Here is a 20,322-nt window from a genome sequence, read left to right as displayed (position 1 = left end):
TCCCCCTAGTAGTCAGCTCTTAAATAGGTCTAGGAGAGGTGGATCTAGGCTCCACCCCTTCTGGCAGCACAGGTGAATTGCCTTCACCTGTGCTCCGTGGCTGACTCGTTGCTCACCTCAGGTGATTAATCAGAGGTTCAGGCCATGATTCAGCAGTTCCCATGCAATTATAAACACTAAATGTTACACCCACTAAAACCAACTGATTCAATAATTTTTCAATTTAACATCAATAGAACAAGATTTTTGAAGCTGAAATGTAGAGTTAGATACATAAATCTGTACCTGTGTGACCTTCTGGTAGGTTTTTCCAAAACTTGTCATACCTATCAGTCTGTGACTCACTATGCAAACAATCAAGGACTCACCCAGAAGCTAAGAATAAAATTAAGCTTTTTGTTAACATTTACGTTTCTTGAAGTAATCATACAATCTCCCTTTATAAACACTGGAGTCTGATTAATATATCTTACGATTCTGAGCTCTTACCTTAGGGGGAAACGAACCATCTTCTGGCCAAGGCCATGAGCTATAGAACAAACATCTGTACTATATCTAAATTATAAGCTATAAACTAAGCTATATCTAAAGAATCTGAACTCACCTGTAAGGTCCTCAAGCAAAATAAGGCCATTTTTCTGAGCACAGCTTCTTGCGAGATCCAGTTCAAATTCAAATTTACAGTTTTACAGATCTAATAGAATGTTATAGTTTTACTTTTCATGAAGTTTCAGTACAAAAGTGTGTAATGCTGAAAGAGACTGACGAATTCAAACACTAGATGCCCAGGTTACCAACCCCACCAAAAGTCTTGCCAATGTCATCATCCATTCCAGTAGAACTCGTGAGGAAGAGGGTTGGGCTGAGGAGAAGCCAAGTCACTATTTTTTATAATTTTACCATTTTAAATGTAAAAAAGATATGAAAATTGATGTTACTTTAGTAAATCAAACACAATTGCAAAGTGAAACAAAGCAAAATGAACAACAAAAATAAACAACATACAAATGAAAAAACAAATCCACAGAGATCGTAACGCGAATTCTAGAAGAAATGGGACTCAAAGCTGATTATTTTTCAGCATCTCATGAATGATCATAACCATACAAGTGGAGAAAAGAGAACACATGTGAACCTGCACTGCTGAATAAGAAGGAGCAAGCATCTCTGCTCTGTTATTAAAACACAGGCAGGACTCTGCAGCAGTCCTTTCAGAGACAGACATAGCTGTGTTGAAGTTATGCTCCTAAAACAAGTGCACAGAGATTTACAGCTTGAATGCATACAGAAACTGAAGCTGGCTCTGACTATATGAAACTAACTGCAGTACTGACTGTCTCGCCATAAATACTAACTCAGTGCTCTGTATCGGTGAGCTCGCAGGTAAAGGTTAAGTTGTTGTTTTTAATGAACAGATCCATAAATTAGTCTAGGATCTCACGGGCTCCATGTTCACCAGCCCAGACAAATAAACTGCCAGCAGACTCTTTGACAGGCAGTCCTTTAGATTAGCTTTATTTTCAAGCAATCCAAACAAAGAAACCATTAACCCTTGGCTGGGCCATCAAAGAGCCAAGCCTGCTTCTCCTGGTAGTCCTTGTAAGCCCTATTTCTTCACACCCCAGGAAAACCAGAGTACTGCTAATAGCTAATGGGCTATGTGTATCTTTCAGCTGGGAATAATTTTAGCTGATCCCCAACACCTTAAAGATTTTTTAAACAAACAGTACAAAAACAGTTGCTTTTGTTGATAGTCATATACTGCTGTTAAATTCTCCCATCCTCTTCACCACTGTCCCCCTTTCCCTGAAACAAAGAACTCTTCTACAGCCATCAGTCTTTACTTCATGAGATAAGAGTAGTCCAGGAGCAGAATCAGGCTGTAAATATAGCACTGCAATCATTTTTAGCATGGCAGTACCAGAGCAATCCCCAGCAGATGCTGCTGAACAGTTTCAGTTGTCCAGGTAGAAATCTGTGTTTTTCTGGAATAAGCTTGACTCAGATGAGCCTAATTTTCATTCTCAAACTCACCTCCTTTGAAAACAGCAGAATGAAAAATTCTTCAGAAAAGTCTAGTTTTTCAGGGATTAAAATATTAAAAAATACTCTCTTACTCCCATCAAAAATGTCAGTGTAGCGTTGCTTGCTTTGAAGTGTCTTGCCACACAAAACTACACTTTTTATTGCTACGATTACTGCAAAAATTTTGGTCTTGGCACACTGGTTAACGGGCTTGACAGAAATCCTCTGTTACAACACGTTTATGGACCACTGCCAGCGCACAGATTTTCTCTGAGTTAAGATATCATGCATTACGTCAAGCTCTTTTCAGCAGCTTACCTGAAATAAACCTGATATACTGTGCTACGGATACCCAAACCAGAATGACTGCAGTACTGAAGTAGTTCAGAGTACAAGCAGGTGGTGTAGGCACTGACACAAAGAAAAGGAGAGCAGAGCAGCAGTCTTGCAGCATGAACTGAGAAGAAGAATCATTCTTCAGGCTCAGAAAACATTTCAAGATCTGCCCTGGTCCATTCGTGTTTTGGAGAAGTGACAGACCTCTAGGAGGCCCAAAGAGCAGACACTAGCCAACACAGACCATAAAGCAGGACACTGTCCGCTTCTAGGTCCCCAGGACAAGACTAACCTGATTTAGCATGTCAAAGGCAGTTGAATAACCTATTTTCCCCACCCTCCTTCAGCATTTTTCAGTCTGCCACACGAGCTTCTATGTCAAACTGCTGTCATACTTAGCCCTGTAAATCACTACAAAAGCAGATGCACTGGCTGGATTTGGGATCCAGTTCAGCTAGGTTGTGTATTCAACGACAAGTGTTAATGAAGAAATTTACATACCTGTGTGAAAAAGGGAGAGTTAACTTTATGTAGACACTTCTCAATAACTTCTTGTATAGACTGAGAATACTAATTTTGAAATACAGATATATTTGTCTCAGTTAATGGGCAAAAAGCTGTTATGAATAAAATCTTTCATATTTGAGTAGTATTAAACAATAATTTTTAGACTATCTAATTCTTCAGCTTTATAATTCAGAGAGTATCTCAAATTATATCTAATGTTTCTGTATCTGTAACAGAGGGTTCCCTATTGAGAAAAGGAACTGTTTTAATGACCCTCTCATCCAGCAGGTCATGCAAATCTCAAACAAACACTGAAGAAGGCCTCTGGATCTCATCAGCCCTAGTTTTAGCAAAGGCTTCTCTTCTGCTAATTGAACCCATCCTGCATGTCTGCAGCCCTGCAGACCATCCATTAGAGCAAAAATTAGAATTGGAATTAGTTACTGACAGTGAGCCACCAGCAACAAGCAATCAGCTGATAAAAGCCATAGATAAAAATCAGATCCTCCAAATTAAATGTTTAACATACTTAAACATACATCATACAAATATAAGAAATAAATGTCATTACTCCAAAAAAGGCAAGCTGCCAAATAACAGTCATAACTAGGTTAAAAAGCAGAAATGATAAAGAACCTTATAGTGAAGACCCAGGTGGCAGGAAGTGCAAGTATAAGGACAGATCAAAAGAAGGCAAAGAACTGCTTGCCTTTTATTCCCTGCATCTACACAATAAGCTAATTTTGTTCTAATTTTGTTTTAAACCTAACATCCCAAGACATATTCTTTGGTGTCTGAAGTCTGAAGATCTCTTCCAGCTCCCTGGGATATATAAATCACCTTAACAGAAGTGAGGGAATAGCAAGGCCTTTGAAGGACAAATGGTCATTACAATAAAACAGGCTTCTTAACATGAAGGCTCTGGGTTAAAAATGAGAACCCATAAGGGATTTCAAATTCCTGACCCAACAGACGCAGCACAAAATACTAGAGAAAATCTCACAAAATAGGTAACAAGAGAATTGGTATGGATTGAAGATTCTCTGGAGACAACACATCCCAGACACCACATGTATGAATTCGGATGACATCCTCAGAAAGACTGAGTTTCATAGAAGTAATTCTGACAAACAGGTCATTTTTCAGCTGATTTAAGTGAGGGCCTAGCAAGATCCCTACTCACTCCAGTACAGAAAAGGCACAAACCTCAATGCTGTTTCATATCAACCAACTGATGGATTCTTCCTAAAGAACAATTAACATGGTTTCTATCATTATTTCTGTTTCCTAATAAGATGTTTTCTAGAACACTTACGCATTGTGTTCTTACTCCTGTTCTTTAGTGTTCTCGATGGCTTTTGAACAACTTCTTTTTGTGAAAGCAATAATATTTGTCACAAGAGGTACTATGTTCTATGATTGAGAACACGCATACCAAGAGAGAAAAGGAAAGAAAGCAGAACAACTGTACTGCTTGAAAGAAGTATTACTTCACAGTACTACACAATATAGTCTTTATTCCACCCCATAGTCAAATAACAATGAATTGCAAGATTTCTAAGATGTAACATCTGTTTTGTGTATATAATCTATAAAAGGCTTCCAAGTGCCCTTAAATGAATCTTCAGTCTTTAGCAAATTTGAATCCTTGATAAGTCCTCTATTTCTTAATCTATATGCAATCTTCTTATACTGGATTGAACTAAGAAAGAATTTCCATTCTTTTTAGGTGTGAGGCAGGAGGATGAAAAAGAAGAGAGCAAAGAGGGGAATTTGCAGAATAAAAAGGAAGAAAATTAACTTGGGTTTGTATGTTCTGCATTTTATTAATTAAAAAAAGTTTTTTGGATACATAATTATTTTTAATCCCTTTGTATGGCTTTCCCAAGAGATTCAGACATTATCCTAGTATTTTGTGCTATAATTTCCTTCCACACTAGAAGGTACTAACCAAAATGGCAATCCACCCTGTTGGTTCATATCATTTGAAGCAACTAATACTGTAATGGTGGATCCTTATCACCATTTCTCCTAGTTTTGCAGCCTCATTCTTGCATCACACCTTAATGAATCATTTTATTCCATGAGAAGCAAATGGCAACTAGTATCTCTTCTGGAAAGTGTCATTTCACAGAAAATTTTCAAAATAAAGGTATTAAGATATGAGAAAATATTTCCAGATCATTACCTATTTGCCTCCAAACCCTGGATGCTTTCAAGCAGGTTATCTTTTCCTCTCAATAAAGCTAAACAATAGGCTATCCCAAGAAATAAAGAAGAAACAGGTTACCAAACTCTTGTTATTTGAACTGGAAATAAATGAGTTTTCATCAGTTGATTTGTATGAGTGATGCCATGGCTGTTCTCACATGTATATTGCTTACTAAGGGGTTTTCAAATGCCAAATACTATTCAGGTTAGGGAGAAGAGTTCAGGCACGCACAAGTCTGCTTTCTGTTTGTCACCAGAGTTTGGACAATAAAGCATACCATATATTTGAGGAAGAAAGGTAGATAGTAAAGAAGAATTAGAAGTTGCAAAACCTTTTCAAGAGAAAACATTTGATATTGAGAATATGATTTTTATATTTATATATTTATATATTTATCTCAAACCTCTTCTTTTACCTAATAACCAAGTAAACTGCAGGCAGGTATTTGGAGACCAACATCGAGAACAAAAGCACCAAAAAAGCAGAGCACCGGCTTGAATCACAGATTTCATTTTCCACTTAACTTTCCATCATTTCCATGAGGGAAATGACTAATGGATACATGCTGAGGTGGATTCCTCAGTTCCATCTCTTCCAATACTTGATGCTCAGCCCAGAAAAAAACCTGTAAATATTGGCACTGTACTGCAGAAAAAGCTTTCCCTGAGAGAAAGCATTCATCTCTAGTAGAAGTCCTCTCTAGACAAGTTACTAGAGGGATGGCAACATTTGCCTTTATGGCAGATGCCTGCAATGAGAGGCAATTATATGTTCCACAACAAGCAACATCATCCTCAAGACTTTGCACTGTCTTTGCAGTTTCAGATACCCGTTCAGTCCAAAAAGCCTAGCTATGAAATAACTAAAATCATTTCAGCTAAAATAAGCAGATGGAAAATTCTGAATTTGACCCCAATTCATCTACACCATTACATAGTGCTAAGGTACAGTTATATGAAATGGCAGTGTGTGCATTTCCTAGATTTTCCTTTCATCTACTGCAATTACACAAACAGTATAAAATCGCAGCCAACACTTTGGAAAGTTTTTTATTTCTTTTATGAGGACATGCTGGTCAGTTTTCACGTTAGAGAAATTTCATTTCTCTAAATGTGTAGCTGAATTTCTAGATCTGCTTTTTTAGCATTATTTTTCTGCACAAACTTTGCTGTGATGACTGATTGTCCCTATTCAGGCATTGCACAGTCAGAGAGTTACACACCTCGCTTTCACCTTAGGTTTTTCACCAAATGGTAAAGACCACATAAAAAGAAATCCATGGGAAATCCTCAGTGTGAGTCTGAATTTTCTCTCACACTGCAGTTTTGCATCTTGATGGAAGACATATGAAGCAATCATGATTTTCTCTAACATTTTTAGACTCAGTATGGGTTGAAGCCACAGGGTTTTTGTGAATTTCCAAGTAAGCCTTGAAAAATGGGTAATGCTTGCATTTTGGCATCACACCCTACCCACTTCCTTTAGACACACCTTTTTCTCCAGCTTGTTTTTCTACTCCACCCTAACAGTCTACTATTGCTAAGATCACAGGAATTTCAGTACAGTAACAGTATATTTCAAGTTGACTGCTCAGAAAATAGGAGCAAATTTTGTGGGTTTGGCAGGAAATGTTCCCTATGAATCCTGAAAGTGCATCCTTATGAAAGCTTGCACAGAAAATCATTCTGGAACATTTGAAATTTTCTGTGCACATCTTCTATTCAATAAATATAAACTATTTCAGGATCAAAGCTTTCTGTGTAAAACCAAGCTAAATCAAAAGGCTTTTTATTATTGTTTGCACTCTTAAGGTAACGAAATAGCCTAGCAATTTGAAGGTAATATTTCTTCATTAAGAAGTTAACTAATTCAAATTCATCTGATTAAAACACTGCAGAGAGTAATTGACTTGATTCTTTATAATGGCTGCCATCGCTTTTAAGCTAAATGTATCTTATAAACCACTCTATTGTGAATGATAGAGGTCCAACAAGCAGGACAGAAATGCAGTTCTGCAAAGTGTATTGACTCAAGACTAGCAGCAGCCTAACTAGTAGTCAGTGGCTTCCAATTCAGAGGTGATTTGGTCTTCTGTTTCCTGAGGCATGGGCTGAATTTGCCTGCCTTCACCTACAAAAATCTGTATAAATACATTCCAAGGTGTACTCTATAGAAGTCCCAAGCCCTTAAAAAACATGGGGTGGCAATGGAGGAGATCTCAGTGAGAAAAATGAAATCCAGGGAAATGGAAAACACCCTTTTTAGCTCCTTTTGCACAACATCAGTCATGTTGATGCCACCTCAGTTGTCTAGTTCTTCCACACAGACCCTTGAGCAGTGTGACAGAGTAGCTGTCACTTATTTGCCCACTAGCACTTCAACATGACTTATTCTTCTCCTCACTGTGTAACTTTTAATCTAGGAAAGCCCAAGCCCTGTGAACTTGCTTGCCCACATTGGAGCTTGGGGGCCTTGGGCAGCCTGGCAGTCTGTTATTTATGCGTCAGTGGCTGGGGCTGCCATTCACTGAGCAGCCTGTGCAGCGCTCCCAGGCTCTGCAGCTCCCACTCACTGAATTTTCTTGCAGAAATAAGTGCCAGAAAAAGAGCTTCAGCAAGCAAAATAATAATAATAATAATAATAATAATAATAATAATAATAATTCAAAGATCTACAAAATCTGTGTGCTTTAAGGCAACCTGCTTTATTTTCTTTTTCAATGCAGATATTTCATGGTGTTCAAACTGAATCACAGAATGGCCTTGATTGAAAAAGACCACAATGGTCATCTAATTTCAACCCTCATGCTATGTGCAGGGTCACCAACCAGACTGCCCAGAGCCACATCCAGCCTGGCCTTGAATGCATTCAGGGATTGGAATCAGAAAAACCGATTCTTCTTCCCCAAAAGAAATCATAGCAGATGCAAAAGTCCAACAGCCTGGTGAACTTCTCAGCCACTTAATTTTATTTACCTCAGTATATTAATCATTCTACTCAGTTTGAATCAAGACTCTTATAAAGCAGCTTGGAAGATGGAATAAACCTTGTGCAAATTCTCTGCAAATTTAGTGATTTCTAAAGCAAATCTCCTGCTGTTATTCTAAGTCTCTTTACTCTTCATAGGCAATCTGAGTAACAACTGTGATCTTTTGGCACAGATAGCTGCAGGGAGTGCTGCAAAGGCAGACGTATGACATCATCTGGATTTCACCCCACTGGCCAGGAGATGTGGCAGGCTGCCAGAGAAATGATTCCTTCTGAGAAATCAAGGGCTCCTTATATCATCTCTTCTGATGTGACGCCATGCTAGACACAGCACAAACTTAGGGCCATAATAATAGTAATGGCAATAGTGCTGATATCTCTTTCAGGGGAAAAAGAAAAAAGAAAAGCAAAAGAAAAGGAATAAAAACAATGTTTTATGTGCTGTTTTCCACATATCTATCTGTATGCTAAAGCCAATTTTCACTAAATCTTGGAATACTGGGAATGTTTCAGATGGCTGAAAGGAAAAATTATGCTGTGGCAATATTTTAAAGGGATTAATGAGTCCTGAGTTCACAATAAGGCTGTCAGCAGCTCTGCAGTCCATGGTAAAATGAAACAGGAAAAGAGAGAGAACTTGATTAATACAGCATTAAAGGAGAATAATTCAATTAATGCCAATCATCCTGGATTTATGGAAAATAGACTTTGACAGAGAACATTTCCTATCTTTTTTGATGAGGTTACTAAACTGATTGATAAAAGTAATCATGATAATGTAATATACTTAGATTCCTGTAAGGCATTTGATTCGGTACCAGACAATATTTTGATTAGGAAACTTGAATGATGTAAAAATCAATATAGCAGACACAACATTGAGTGAATTAAGAACTGGCTAACTGATAGGGTTAGAAATGTAATTGTAAACAAGGACTCAGTATTATGTGAGAGTGTTGCTGATGGAAGCCTGCACAGATTGTGGCTTGTACTTTTCAAGAACCTGACAGTAAAAAAAAACTAAAAAAAAAATTAAAAAAAAAAAAAATCACTGCTAATCAAATTAGCAGGTGACACAAAGATTGGTGAACTGAAAAATAATGAAGAGGAAAGGTCAGAGACATGGAGCAATCTGAATTTCCTAATAAAATGAATGAAAGCAAAGGATATAAGCACTAGTAAAGCATAATCATATTGATCTAGAAACAAAGATAATAAGATTTATAGACAGGATATTTTCACAGGCATGTGTTGTGGGGGCAGCAGTGAACACTAACATTCTTTTTATGTTTTAATGTTAGCATAATTTGATCTTTATGTACATTTGTTTAATTTCTAACTGCATGGAGCAATGAAAAGGGGAAGAGACAATATCTTTTCCATGTAGAGACCACGTTTGTCCAGAAGCATGTATTAGCCTTCCAATTAAACCTTGTGATGGAGCTGTCAACTCTGAAACTGTACAGTAGAAGAAAACAGTACCCTAGGAAGACACAGTCCTTATCTAGCTGTGGGTTTTGTTGGAAAAATAAAAGAAAAAAGATGGTTTCAGCTAAAAGATTTCCACTGATCCTTCTTAGATTTCTGCACCAGAGTAGAAATAACATGCTAGTACTAAAACACTGAAAGATTATTCACAATAAATGTTCAGAAAACTGGTGGAAAAGGTTTAATCCAGCCAGTCAAGGGTCAACTCTAAGAAAAAAAAATATAAGGGCATCAAGACATATCAGTTAGTAAGAGCATTGTATTGCTTTCTTGTCCTGTTACGCATGTGGCAAAAGTAGACCATTAACAATGGTGCATGTCTTTTTTTTTTTTTTTTTCCATCTCTGACTGCTGCCAGATGTGCAGGAATAATTACTGGAGGTGAACAGAACGATCCCCATGGAGCTCCTTCAGAGAGGCATTCCCTTTGTTCTGTGGGTACTAGCAGAACTGGAGCAGCATCCTGCACGTCCCACTGAGGGAGAGCCAAATGCTGGGAGCCTGGGCAACAAGAGTGCTGAAATCTTGAATTTGTTAAAGTGCACTTATAGAATATCATTTAGAAATTAACTGAACATTAGCTAGGCTTTGGCTTTATTCATGCAACATATCCCATCATCATCACATAATAGGGCTGAATGCACTCATTACATTATAACTGTAATGTTAGCAATCAAGAAGCATAGAACTGCCTGAGTCGGGCTAGATTCATATATGAGTGGAGTAAAGAGTTAAAACTAAAATGCAACAATCACACCCCTATTTTGTTGTATGCAACCACAGAATGTGGGACAGGCTGGAGAACAGGAAGATGAGGGCCTTGGCATTTGAGCGCATTCAAGCTGAGATTTGTAGGCAACCAATGTCAGATACATGTTTGTACTATAGGAGACATACATTAGCTACATATTTCTGCAAGAGTCAATGCACTGGTATCTCAGTTGCATTCAGAATTTCTCAGTTCTTGACATAGGAAAACAACACTGTATGAATTTATATTCAGTGCATATTGTTAAAGGCTATCCACAAATGTTAGAAGCAGAAGCATACTATTTTTTAAAAAGGAGGAAGAGACTCTTGAATGCAGTTGGACAGTGCAGATTTAATTCTGTGAGTGAAGAATATAGAGGCAATTGGTTAGGATGGAGCTGAATGACAGTCCTGTCACACTTTGGAAATACGCCTTCCTAAATATAAACATTGGTGATTTCTGCATTCTTCTCTTCTGAACGAGCATTCAGCTCAGAATGGGACAAAATGATTAACAATCAATTTAGTGATTTCTGAAACACAAAGGTTCAAACAGGTCTGCTGATTTAATGTTCCACTGGGTATTTTTTGGCAAGTTTGGAAAAGTATTTTGTTTTGAGATCATCTCTGACTATTTTCATTAACAGATACTTCCACACATAACTCAGTACTAACCCCTCCTTGCTCTTAGAATGAATATACTCCTTGTAAATATGCAATTTAAATTGTTTATGAAAATTTCAGCAGCCTCATTACAGATGTGTTATTTGCCTGAGGGCACAGTTCAAATTTGCTTTTCTCCTAAACAAAATATGCATGTAACTACACCCATACAAACTACAGAACAATATTTTAAAGAACTTAGAAGTATATGCAATTTTAAGCCAGATTCCAGAGACTTTCAGAGACTCTGACTCAAAATAATTGCAAGGAACTTCTCAATATCTCTTTTCCATATAGAAAGAAAACAGAAATCAAGCCCAAAATAATTTAAATGTTGACATGGAGGACATGGAGGCTTTCACTAGATCAAAGAACAAGACCTAATCACATAATCAACTTTCAATCACTTACTGAAAATCTAGACTTTGTATGACTTGTAAGCCTATGGAACCTAAATTTTGTCTAGAATTGCCTGAATCTCTGCAGCATAGTCCCACAGAGTACCTTCTCTGTCTTATAAATCACCTGGGAACAAGAACTCAGAATGTATTTGCACATGCCATGACAAATAACTTTTCAGACTAAGTAGGTGCCTTTGCTGCTTAAGCAACCTGCTGCCTACTGTAATGAATGTAAAAGGAGCTAGCTTGTTGCTTAGAGCACTTATGCTTCAGTGATCCAGAAATCACATCCATTTCTCTGTTGTCTGTGCCACCATGACGTGAACAATCAGTCCAACATGGGAAGACAACACAAAAGATGAAAAACCATCTAACCAAAACAGAACTGGCAGCCTTCTAGTGGCACAGGCATGACATTCGTAAGTTGTCCCCAACTCTCTACAGCCTAAACAAAAACCCCCAAAAACAACAAATTCACGAGCACAAATCATTTGGATTTATCTAAACATGGCAATTTTGTATTGCTGGGCTGCCTTCTGATTTCTTTTCTTCTCCGCACTCTATAGATATTTTAAGAGTAAAGGCTAATGGTTCTCTAATCTTCTCAAAGCACCCAAGTTCTGGCAGTGCTCCACTCAACCCCATCCCTCCTGCCAATATCCTTTTGGCAGAAGCAAGAGGTGGCCAGGACCTTCAACGCAGTTCCCCACAACTTTTTCCACAGCTTCTGTTAACTCTTCTGAATGCATCTGGAAAGGTACAGATGAAGAGAGAAACACCTCCATAAGTCTACTGGAAAGACCAAGCTTCTTGCTTACATGACTGCTTGTGAATAATTCAGCAATGACCTAACCTGTACATGTTTAATAACACTGTTCTTTACTCTGAAAGAGGAATCAAGTTACAGGGATAAATATAAATATTTTATAAAAAAGCAGTGCAGTAAATGAACAAGTAAAATCTTGTTGAGATACCACATTGGCAGGAAAAGTCAGAGTACACAGAGGGTGACTAGAGTGTTGTTACATGAATGAGTAGTATTTATTCATTTCCAAACACAGCCTACTATTTTTCAATTATACTTTTAACACAATGTCTATGCAGAAGCTTTTGAACACCAAGCCTTTCCAAAGTTATTTTTATAGTCTAGAAACTTCTAAAAATAGAACATTTCTAATACAAAACCTCTAAATTTTAATATCTGTTATAGTATGCCAGTAAGGTTTGTCTAAATTACATACTGTTATGACTTAAAAGTGAAAAATAAGAAAGAGGAGAAACAAGAGCCTAATAGAGCCAAGTGTGATGCAGGTAGGGGTCTCAGGTCAACATTCCTCAGAACTGTTTATATACACAGTGGAATGCTCCAAAGTTTCATTTATCACATCCTTCTGCAATATCAGCTCTTTTTCTACACAATGCTCATCTGGGCCAGTTAAGGAAAAGTTTGGCTTCAGCTACTCCAATCATTACAAAATCCCTTGCTTTTGTTCACCACAGCCAACCATTCAGGAATATAAATAACAGAGATCATCCTGCAATCAGAAATAAAAACTTCTCTAACAGCTAATGGATCAAAGCTGGGATTGCACTGTTGTATCTGGTATTTTTCAGAGAAACTAGAAGCTTGATGAGCTGAGTCAAATACCCTTCACAAGACTTCTCTTCAACATCAGTATTTTTATGCAAAAAAAAAAAAAAAAAAAAAGAAGAAGAAGAAGAAAGGGAGAGTGTTGTAATGAAATACACATTTTCCATTTACAGAGTAATAACTGAATGTTTTATGATTTACAGAGATTCCATCAGCATTTCAAATGACAGTAGAAATATTTCTGGAATAAGATAGGTTTCCCAAAGGATTTGCATCATTATATGGCTGACCTTTCCTAATGAAAAGAAAATAAGTAAATAAATGTGTTGGTTTTTTTTGTTTGTTTTGCTTTGTTTTTTTGGTTGTTTTTTTTTTTTTTTCTTTCTTTTTTTAACTTTATTTTCCCCATTAGGAAAAATTTGAAGCCAACATTGGAAACTGTTCAGTATTAGGTGAACTTCCAAGACCATGCAGTTATTTAACATGAGCATAAATACTCACAAAGACCTTTGTGAAACATAGGCTAAGGAACAAGACAAGGATTGCGTGCATGTGAGTTGCTTGTATTTGTTTTATCAACACTGACGTAAGAATTAATATTATACTAAGAAAACCAGAAACCCAAAGTCTCAAAGATTATTATTAGGATAAATAATGCTCTGCTTCTAATAAGCTGCTATCATTTTCTGCCTCAGACCATGAATTCAAATTACTTGACCGAAGACATGAAATTATTCCCGTGGTGCTATGGCCAAAAACAACCTCCCTTCAGTTCTGTTTTAATGGCTTGTTAAATATTGGTCCTTTAGATGGCATTGTCAGAAAACAAAGCTCTTAGAAGTGATTAACTTATGAAGACTCCAAGATGTTCCAATCAGGTTTTCGAGTACTTAGTTTGCTATAAAACCAAATAACTTGGGGCAAGTCAGTGAGGATGGTTATGTGATGGTTCAGCCACAACAGAACAAAAGAACACTACATCTGTAAATTATGGCGTACTCAATAGAGATAGAATAAAAAAAAATATGGATTTAAGCACATTTCTACTTGCATCAAAAAACTAGTCCAGTACCTCAACAGGATAATGGTAATAATGAAACAAGTAATTATTTGTTTTCAGAAAGATGTTCTACATCTGTTTTCCTCTAATACATTAAGTTTTGGGATCTGCTTTATTAATTCTTCCTTTTCCTTTTCTCCAGAGTTTGCAGGAAAGGCCCTGCAAAGTCAGGGTCAGTCTTAAACATGTAAATAAGAAGAAAAGGCAGAAAACTGATATCAGTTTCACAACATATAACACTGAAACTCACGTTCACGAGTAGAACTACAGCATTTTCCATGAAATCTCAAAAAAGAGTGGAAAACAAGGTGACAGAATTGACTGCATGCTACTCCAGTCTAACACACGCTACAGATGGTGGTATACCCAGGCATGTTGTCAGATTTGACTTCTCATACTTTCCAGGGTGCTTTCTTTTTTGTAACCACATCCTGAGAAATTTAACTGCTTAGCTGAAGGCCAATTAAAATCCCTTCCCAACTGTAACACTTTGGATCTGCTGAGGCTGGAGCAGCGAGAGAGCTAAGGATGCCCTGCCAAATGGGAAGGAGCTCAGCAGGAGATGGAGTGGGAGAGGAAGGTGGAGGCAAGCCAGAGGAGGACAAGAAGATAGACTGCTTGGATATTACACACACATATTCATGGCCACGACACATCACACACTTGGCAAAATTGAGCTGATGGAACCAACACTAGTGTTAAAACAATTAAACACACAGAAGGTGTCAATGGTTTGTGGGCTAATTTGGCCCAGTTCCATGACTAGTGGGGCACAGAGACCCACAGATTTGTGCTTGGGAAAGAGATAAGGGAAAACAATAACAAACAGCCTAAAACAAAACAGCAACAACGATCTGAGGAGAAACAAACTTATTTACTAAATAAGATAGGAGAATGCAAGATAACACACTATAATACAATAATGAGAATTGGATAATGAATAAAATAAAATGAGAGAGTGTCCAAAAACCAAAGGCCTTGCTCTAATGCTGAGGTGAGACGTGCCATCCAGACTAGCAGAAGGGAGGAGAGCCTGGTCCTGTGACTTTGCCAGGGGCTTTATCGCCTCTCTGAATGCACCGTCCTCTGGGAAATGTGGTAGTTCTTCTCTTCTGGGACAGCTACCTGGACCTGGAGCATTCTTTAACTTCCAGTGCACTCCATTATGTTACGATGTGGAATACTGTTAATCAAAAATCGTAAAACCATGACAGAAGGGTTTCCACTGAGATTCCTCTTCTTGGTCCTCTGTTCTGAGGGAATCTAAGCTGCACCTGCAGTCTGTCTGCATCTTCCCTGCCTTGAACACATCCAGCTTTGATGAAGGTGAATGAATTTTATCTTTACATCAGATTTTTTTTTTTTATATTTGCCAATGTCACGGGATTATCCTTAGATATAAGTCTGTGACAGGTGGGCTGTCACAGGGTTACTAACAGTTTGCCGTGATCCGGCTGGTCCTGGGCTCCATGCATTCTGGGAGAGGGGGAAGGGCAGGGAGCTAGCAGACAGTTTTAACAAAGAGAAAACACAATGGCAATGATCCGAGAGGAACGGTAATTTCCTGAATTCAACTAAATCAAGCACAACGAGAAAGACAACAGTATCCAAAATGCGAGTCAAACCATGACAGTGCGAGGGAAAGCACGTGCTTTTCTCCATGGCGAGCTGAGATGGCTGAGCCGTGGCCAGACAGAGCAAAGCAGACGCTCAGGCCCTGTCCGGAGCTCCACCCCACTGCCTCTTCCTGCCAGTTCCTCTGGGGATGCTGCCCCCTCCCCTCCCATCAGAATACTCAGAATGCCTATAAAAGGCAGTAAACAGAACCAGAACATTAACCCTCTATCTCCCATTGATCCACGTGATGTGCTGATGTGGAATACTGACAACAAAAAATCACAGAACCACAACAGCCCAGAACAAAAAGTTCACTTTGAGAAAAAAAGCTATAAGCTGGAGTTCTTCTACATTCTCTACTGGATCCTGTTCTCAATTCCAAAGCTGACAGCATGCTTGTAGTCACACATATCATTTTAGAAACACTGTATTTCATGGTAAAACTGATCTAGACAGGTTGACAATCAAGATTTTCAGCAAATCAGGCAGTGCTCCTATGCTCTTGGTACTGTGGAGATTAAAGATTCATGGTTAGTATTGTCTCGCTCCAATTTATAGGAGGGAGAGGAGGTTCTCCAATATATGTATACACAGTGTGAGATTAAGAAACAAAAATTGTTGCTGTTCCAATGTTGGTCCAACCAGTTTAACCATTATAAATCCTAATCAGGGAGATGGGGAAGGGAAAGATGGTGACTATTATGAATTAGGGCAACAGGGAAGGGAAGGAGGGTGATAGAAAAGATAGGAAATAAGCAAGAATTGCGTAAAGTGGGGATAGTCACCACCAGGATCCAGCAGCGGTCCCATTGCATGCCTTTTCAAAGGTCAGAGGCAAAAGTGCAGGGAGAGAGCAGCAGCAGCGTGACCAGCCTTGGGCAGCAAGCAGGTAGCAGGAAGAAGCCACAGTGTAAGTCCGAGGTGAAACAGCAGGACTCCGGTAGCAGGCCCAGGAGAGTCTGTCAGCATGCAGGAATTCTGTAGTGAGGAATCTTATGGCAGACACCTTTGTTCTTCTTCAACATGCTGGTAGAGCACAGAGCAAGTTCAGGAGGAAGAGAGACAGGTAGTGAGGCTTCTCATGTAAGAAACCCCTCTTCTTCATGAAGAATCTGTTGCCAGAAAACCTAAACCTCGTGATTGTAGGTCCCCTTTTTTATCCTTCTTCTTCTGCCAGCTTGGCATTCCTGCGTGCTTGGGTAAGAGTCATGTGCGGTACCTCCTGAGATAGCCATCTTCCTCATGATAAGTCCACACAAAAGACTGCTTCCAGGCCATTAATCTGTGGCTTCTCTCTCTCTCTTACTTCAGGTTCTTACCTGATTTTTACCATTGTTTCATCAACAGTAGTAGCAACTTATGGAAGATATGGATAAAAATAGCAAGAGCAGCAAAAACTTCTTGAGTTTCAAAGAAAAAGCAAAGAAAAAATCATAGTTGCAAGAGTCATAGAATGGTCTGAGTTGAAAAAGACCACAATGATCATCTAGTTTCAGCACTCCTGCTATGTGCAGAGTTGCCAACCACCAGACTAGGCTACCCAGAGCCACATCCAGCCTGGCCTTGAATGCCTCCAGGGATGGGGCATCCACAACCTCCTTGGGCAACCTGTTCCAGTGTGTCACCACCCTCTGTGTGAAAAACTTCCTCCTAATATCTAACCTAAACCTCCCATCACAGTTTAAAAACATTCCCCCTTGTCGTATCAATGTGTTGATAACATCAATTCACTTCTTTGTGAATAATAAATGCAGCCAGTGAACAATATTTGTGAACAATAAATGCAGACATCTCCTGAAGGAAGAAGTGAAACTGAGGATGCAATCTGCTGAAAGTAGTGATATGTGTATACATTAATTACTAAGTACGAATGTGTTCCCTTTTTCTTATCATACTGGTAAGGACAAACCCTTCTCAGAAGTAGCTAGTTATTTTTTTGTTATTTTTTGTCTTTGAAGGCAAGCTGGAGGAAACAAATACCTGTGTCAGTTCTGTAAAACTTTAAAATAAGTTACCATCTAGGCTTTTGTTTTCTTTATTTTCCTTCCAGTAACATTAGGTAGCCTCCAAATGTTCCCCAAACTCAACAGTATCTTAGATCTTTATATATATCTTATAACAAGATATAAATCTTGTAAATTTGCATCATGCCAGAATATTAAAGGGATAATATGATGCTGAAGGATAAAGACTTGCTATCATAATAATACAGATAAAATGAAAAATCTATAATTAATAAATGGATAGGGATTTCTACACTTTCACTTGTTTTTATCTGTAGTCATTAGCAATGAAACTTTTCCCCTCAGCTCTTCTGTCTGCATATAGTAAGCTCTTCTTGATATAAATATATCATAATTAAATTGAATTTTCAGGTTATTGTTTTCTAACAGTTTGCTGAGAGAAAGCAGCAAACCAAACTCTTTATGCAAAATAGTTTTAAGATAGAAACTAAGCATTTTCCTGGTTCTTTGTTTTATGTCAGGAGATTAAGGATGTCTTTTTAAAAATTTAGCTAAAATCTAAATTTAATCTTTTTAATTGCCGTAAAAAAAAATGACACTAGCAAGTTTTTTTGATCAGTTTGAGCAATATCATGCTCTTACAAATAGAAAACTTTATTAGTAGAACCCTTTTAAAATTAGGGTATAGTAGTTCGAAGAACAGCAAATCGCTGAAAGGTAAGAAAAAATCTTAACTTTAAGGTAATAAATTAATTGTTAAACTCTCTGCTTAATTTTGCAGCCCTAGAGAGAGTAGTGTCTTCAGAAATCAGTCTTATAAAGCTTATTTAGATATAGTGAACCCAAGCTTGATCTCAAAATTGCAATGGTAAATGCAACTATCCCAGTAACTACTCTGTAGGAGTGGGTTCACAATAAGAGATTTTTTCACAAATGTCACCCTGGGCCCTCACAATGATATTTGTACCTTAGGGCTTAGGAATATGAACCTCCTCTTAGAGGAAGGAAAGTTGGCAGCGGCTGCCTACTGCTGGAAATGCTTCATGCATATGCAAGCCCACAATAAAGATAGAGTAGGATAAGAAATTCTGCAATTGCAAGGGGAAGTGTATAGGCTTTTTGCTCTTCTGAGAAGGAAAAATGAAAAGGTAAAAGAAAAAGAATAAAACTTGGGGGGGGGGGGGGGGGGGGTTAGAAAAATTAAAAAAGAAAAATGAAAAAAAAAGAATTTTTAAGTGAAAGAATAAAAAAGGGAAAAAAGAACAGGAAAAATACTGGTATGGATACAGACACACCCTGCTTCAGTGACTAGAGAGATTTTATTTACTTATGACTAGTAGAAGTAGAAATAGAAATTCTGGTAAAACAATGTTGTTGACACACAAGATATTCCAGCTTTTATGGTTCTGAATTTGAAATCTTTCTCACTCTCATCCTGAATCACATCAGCTGATATATTCGCATGAACTTATTTTTGTTAATTAATATAAGTATTTTTTGTCACTCCCATTGTGCATAATATTTAGATTCATGAAGATAATGAAATGAAAGTGGAGAGAAGGAATAAGGAGGGCAAGGAAGAGAGAACCTTCTCTTGGTTCTTTTTTTGTAGCATGAGATATGCAGCTTTTATATCAGGTCCTACTGTTTCCTGTTTGTTCTCTAGGGACTTATGCACTGCTGGACAGAATATAAGTTTCCCATTGTTACTTGACAGCAGCTGCCCCATACTGTGAGTTTAAAAATTCATGAATCTGTAATGCAAGAAAGGGACACCTTTTCCCTGCTGTATAACTTGAGCACTGCACAAAGGTCATGACACAGAAAGCCTTGTGGAATTAAATGGATTTCTTATTTAATTTCAAAATGCAGAAGCTATGTTTTGAGAAACAATTAATGATGTTATTCCTAACAAAGCCAGCAGCGCAGCCCACCTGAGAAACATTCACTTACAAACAGTTCAGCTCTCCTCAAGGAGAGCTAAACAGAGAGAGGGAATCAGGCACGTTTCTTAGAGACTTTCTGCCCTTGCACCTCAGGTTTTAATTTCTCCGTTACTCTTCCTCTGAAAAATTCTTCATTATACTCTTTTCCTCCCTGAATGTGTGATAAATAAGCTTTTGGCCATATTAGATAAACTACTTAAAGATACTAATTTAATGCTTCTTCAGAAGAGACAACGATGAGTATTGATATAGAGCAATGCTGGTCCATAGCTGCCTGCTTATGAATCCTGAACTATGATTCCTCACCACTGGGCATTAGCTGAGCAACATGGAAAGCAAGAGACATGTCTAGCCTCCCTCACATCCTCTCTATGGCACTGCAGTCTGTCTTCAAGGAAACAAAAGGACGAAGCTAGACAAGAGCAACAATTTGTTGACCCTTACAATAGACACACTAAACCACTAAATTTGTGGTGCTTTCTTTTTAAGCTATGTGTATTCATTGATGAGAGACAGTTACTTCCAGTGAACAATTTAGCATATCTAAGTCATAAAGAGTTCTGTGTATGTTGTCTGCATTATCTATAAGAAACAAGGACAAACTTTCCCATATTAGACACTTCCCTTCAATGCCAAAAATTAGATATTATGACATTTGGTTTTCATGACCTTATTTGACTACCCAACCATGACATACACAACAAAATCTGAACTTATAAAGTTACTTGGTTTTTTTTGGTCATGATGTTTTATATTTCCAGCTTGTCAATGAGA

This window comes from Lagopus muta, chromosome 1 (assembly GCF_023343835.1).
Source record: "Lagopus muta isolate bLagMut1 chromosome 1, bLagMut1 primary, whole genome shotgun sequence".
In the NCBI taxonomy this organism is placed as follows: Eukaryota; Metazoa; Chordata; class Aves; order Galliformes; family Phasianidae; genus Lagopus; species Lagopus muta.
Note: the sequence above shows the minus strand (reverse complement) of the source record.